The sequence below is a fragment of the Acartia tonsa genome, chromosome 15 (assembly GCF_053477335.1).
Source record: "Acartia tonsa isolate MP-2025a chromosome 15, ASM5347733v1, whole genome shotgun sequence".
Classification (NCBI taxonomy): Eukaryota; Metazoa; Arthropoda; class Copepoda; order Calanoida; family Acartiidae; genus Acartia; species Acartia tonsa.
In genome coordinates, this window is record NC_137274.1 from 4,274,486 (window position 1) to 4,279,777 (window position 5,292).

The following is a 5,292-nucleotide window of genomic DNA, read 5'->3' on the forward strand; positions in this document are numbered from 1 at the left end:
CAGGTGGGGTTCGCCATGAATTTGAAATGACATTGAATTACTGACAAAGAAAGGGAGGGACAAAATTATATAGAATGGATTGTCTAGCAATTTGCAACAGACAATAAAAAAATAGAGTGTTTATATAGGTCACCCAAATATTTACTAGGAAATTAGGCTATTTATCTGAAATAGAAGCTTGAATTTACTGTCTTAAAATTTAATTACCTTCTTTCACTATCATCATATCCTTCACCTCTTTGAATGTCAATGAATCGGTAATGGATAATGCCATCTTTCCAGCGATAACTAGCATTCCTAAAGCATTGAAAGATTAACTTTATTAATCTATATGTTGATAATATTTAGTAATGTATACATATATAAATATGAGTGATTCTAATGAGGTAAAGTAATATCCAACTGACAATTAACCCTTTAATTGCAAGTCATTAGTTTGGAACTCATAAAAGTACATGGCAATGTGCCTGTTTATTGGAAAAGGCATATCCCTTACTCTTACTATTGTAATGTGCATCAAGTTGTAGGTACTATTTTTAACATCATTTGTATACTGAAAATTGTTATATATCAGATATCAAGGTGACATGTTTTTACACTAATGCTGAGAGGTTATTACCTGATCATGCTATCTCCAGTATCATAATCAAAACTTTCATCATCTGTAACTAAATTAAATATTTTTTTTTTTCTTTAAAACAAACATTTTTTGTTTTTTTTTATATTGTTCTTGTGGCTGCTTGGTTGGATAAATCCAAAAAAAGGACCCTTACATTATTATCTATAAAATATAATTTCCCTAAAATAGTTTCTACTAAAAGTTTTGTTGTGCTTTTTTTAGCCTTATTCATTATTTGAAGCCAGATTCAATGCAGGTTTTGTTACTTGAGCATCCAAGAAATCCTAAATACTTTATCATTTAGTATATCATATTCATACCTTGTCCATTTGATGTACAATTGTAAAAAATATAAGGTTGTAATACCCAATTTTATGTCAATGTCCCTTAGTTCTTGCCCTCACAGAAAATGATATAGAAAAACTTAATTATGTTTGTGTCAGGAATTCAAAAAGCTTTTGATTAACATATTGTTATTAACCATCTCCATTAGAGACTTAACTAGAAGAAAACTATGAGAATCGATCTTGCATCCCAACCAATGTGTAAATCCTAATGAAACTTGATGGAAATATGTAGAATGTAGAATCCCTGAAAATTTCAGCCATCTATCTTCAATTTGAGTTTAAAAAATCACTAAAACTTTAAAATCTAGGAATTGATTTAGCATCCCAACCAATAAGCAAATCTTAATGAAACTTTTTGAAAATATGTAAAATGTGAACTTGTTAAATCAAAAAAATTGATAAAAATTCCTGCTGTCTATCTTCAAAAAGAAAATTACAAAAACTTGTGGGTCTTACTGTATATTGAGAAACAAAGAAAGAATTTTATGATCAGCTGTAATCCAAGTTTTTTTTTTATATTATTTTTATATTTTTTAACTGAATAGCAGCTGACAAGATATCTTAATAATGATTTAATACTTATTTTCATTTAAGGTTGCTAAGGCAAATGCAAATTGGAGTTAGAGGTATCTACCTAAAATTCCATAAAAGTGCTGGGTAAAGAATATTTCTCCAATATTTCTCAAGCAGGGTGTCAAGGGTTGGTAAATGAATTTGTTGTTCAATGTTTTTAATGTTTCATAATATTGCAATTACACAAGCATTAACTGGATGAACCACCACTGTAGGGTTTATATTGTAAAATTTTGATTGATTGTTTAATTACCTTGAGGTTTAGAACTTTTCTTACATGCAAGCACATTGGTACCTAAAATACAATATCTGTAAAATTGAGATGACACTAAATATTTGAATACATGAGATCTCAAGAGTTAGGACAACTAACAATAAATTGTGTAATTCTCCATATTATAAACAAAATTACCCCTTCTATATATTAGTATTATTAAATGAAAAGTCTATCAAATTTTTTCTGTAAGAAATTGTTGAAAAAGTTTTAAAGCCTCTGAATGAGAAACTTTGCTTTTAAAACTTTGTATACCAGAATAACTTAGAGTCTAGTGTCCCTTTCTTCCCTATTAAATCTAATTATCAATTTACACATTCTAAAAATAATAATTTAAAGCTGTTATAGAAAATAATTATTTAGTAGCAAGCTGATTTTAAAATATAAACTGTACCCCTTGCATAGAGGAACTCTGTATTTGAAGGTTGAAGAGACAGAAATATAGCATAAAAACCATATTAGGACCTCAATGAATTTTACCCAAATTAGTTCAGTGGTTACCAAGCTTAACAGACTGCTAAAAAAAAGCTACTTTATATGATAGGATTAAATCATCCTATTGTTTAAGTAATTGATTAAATTTGATTTCTTAGTAAACTAAAATAAACTATACTCAATGTTTTTTATTTGTTGTTAGAACCAAATTAAAATTTGTTAACTTTTGTTGTAATAGATGTTCCAGTCTTTGTTTCTAACATAAAACATTAAAACCTACCTTGACTTAAAATTACACAAATGATGCTTACCCACAAAGTGGATAAGTACATTTTGTTGGCTCTGAAATTAAATATATTTTTTTGATATTATAATTCATCATTATCTTTATTGTATAAATGTATAGTGCTCCAATAATCCTTAATAAACTCTCATTGACAAAAACTTTTTTTCTATTTTTTATGAAATGAATTAAATTTTTTATTTCATGTTGATATTTGAATTAGATTGGAGTATTTGATTTTTATTTTTTAAATAAACAAAATGACAACATCCATAAGTAGCAAAGCATGATAAAAATGTGGATAGATATACATACAGTATGCCCCTCCCTCTAGTTTTTTCAATGTTATTTTTTTGTAGGTAAGATAGAGAGCCGTGACCTCATGAAATTTTAAGTTTAGTAATTATATGATAGAGAGCTGCGACTTTATGACATTTTAAGTTTAGTAGTAGTAATTAGAAAAATCCTAAATAATTCTACATTTTCACTTTTATGAATAAGATAGAGACCCAAATTTTTTTGGTGAATACTTAGATATCAATGATCATCTGAGAAAAGTGGTGTTATGATCATTTGACCGCTGATTTTATGACCCATTTTTGTACAGCTTTTACTCTAGACATATATCATGAATATCATAGCTTCTATTACATCAAGAGACCTAATTTTTTTTGTGAATCCTTGAGCAATAAGGAACTTCCATGATTAGGATGGTCATGGTCAATTGACCGCTCCTTAAACAATTTTTGACCGATTTTCTAAAGAGCAATCTGACAAACATGACTAGTAATTGATATTTTTTTGTTATGAAAAATAAAAGCTTCACCTAAAATTGGTAATCATAGCTTCAAAATTGGCTGATTTTCAGCTGTTTTAATATTTATCAACTGGCTGCTAAAAAGCTGCTAGGAAGCGGTCTGACAGCCATGAAGAAAAATTTTTTTTCTATTATAATGCACAAGAACCACCAGATAAAAATTTCATGTCTCTATCCATGTCCCCCCTCTCAATCTATTAAGGTGCTAATTGGTAAACAAAATTAACTTTGATATAAACAAAATCCTAATACACACTACAAGTGCACACATACTAAGAAAGCTAGTTCTCAATAACTGAGACATAAAAACTAGAACATATAAGTAGAGAATCTTGTAATAGACATATTACTTTAGAGGGAAATATTATACTCTTGCTATCAACATAAAACTTAATGTAGGAAATATTTTTGAAACTGATAAATATCCGGTAATGTGCACTTTTTAAACTACGTTTTACCAATTAGCCTTAAAGCTCATAAAAATAAACAAATAATAGATAATTATCACCATTAACTTATTAGCAGCTATGCCCCCTAGAGGTGGGTTTGGAAGTTGGCCTCCTCTATTTCAATTTTAGCTTTAAAAAGAAAAAAAAAATTCAGGGGTAATTTTTATCTTCAGTACCCTACCTTTAAAACCTTCCTGGGATCTAGGAAATGCTACACACACCCCACCTGAAAGTGTGTTAGGTTAGAAAAAACCGCAGAAACGGTTTACACAGGATGTACTGGGACCTTATGGTGAGTTCAGAACATGCTTTCCCTAAATTGAATTAGTACCTTCCCATAGTAGAAAATTTTAAAATTACTTTTGGTGATCAAATTTTATTTTACCTTCACCTAACCTGCTTTATTGTCTTGTTTTGTCTTTTATATTTATCTTGCAAATTCGTTCACATTACAGTTGATATTGGAGCTTTCTAAAAAGGTCTCTAACATTTTTCTAGCTCTAACACTTTTTGAGATATCTTATTTCAAAGTATTGTTGTAAAATCATCTTTTACACAGCAAAAAGTTTAAATATAAAATTAGTTATTTTAGAGAAAATTCATTAAATCTCTCTAATATTGCTCCAAACACATATGTTGATAATAACTTGATTTGTAGATGTAGACTAAATTTTCTAACATAATTATGACTTATCAACAAAACTTTACTCTACAAAGATGTCCTTGAAATGAATATATTTCCTAAAAAAATAGTAAAATTTAAATTATAAAGAGAAACATAATTTTAGTCATTATTAGTAATTACCCCTGAAAGTAGTTAGATAAATTTGCAGACACAATATGGGGCCATATTTGTTGTGACCCCAATAGTTGACACTGTATACACATGATTGTTTCTTTCCTTGCTTTAAAACAAGATCCCATCCTAAATAATATATGTATAATTTGTGATACAAGAAATAATCCCAATTTTTATGCTAGATGTTTCTGCTTAATTACAATTTTCTCTCATTTATTTAAATTCCTATTTTGACCTTAAGGTAATCTTCATTCACATAGAAAATACTTTTAGTTGGTTTATCAAAGATTTCACAGTATCATAAGTATTCATATTCTTTCCAAACATTAATAATTTAACAATATACAAAGATTTTTTTTCTTTTGTTTTGTCCCTACTCCCACATATATTTCCTTCCAACAGAAATATCACAATTTCTTGTGACTGTAGATACTTGCCATGCTCTCTGTTCTCTTAACATTTACTTAACTAAAGCTTTACAAGAAAGACTATTTCAAAGTTATGAATAAGAGGGGGCATTGTTTGGCGCACTATCAATTATGAAGGATATTGCCACTGTGTGTAAGATTTCAAATCTAGCTTGAAAACATATGTGTAGCTTTTTTAGGACACATCACCCTTTGAAATAAAACAAGTTTAATGATACAGTAAACAGGAATGAAAACATTCATAATTAGCAAAGCACAAAGAAATCAT

At 28.6% G+C, this 5,292-nt stretch overlaps 1 long non-coding RNA gene across 1 annotated transcript; it reads right to left on the minus strand.

The window, feature by feature from the left end:
* Positions 1 to 203: 203 nt before the first annotated feature.
* LOC145307478 (uncharacterized) lies at positions 204 to 2,586 on the minus strand. Its single transcript, XR_013875491.1, has 4 exons — positions 2,529 to 2,586; positions 1,793 to 1,834; positions 620 to 668; positions 204 to 297 (listed from the first exon to the last, which is right to left on the minus strand). It is a non-coding gene; the product is annotated as an uncharacterized LOC145307478 (long non-coding RNA).
* Positions 2,587 to 5,292: the final 2,706 nt, after the last annotated feature.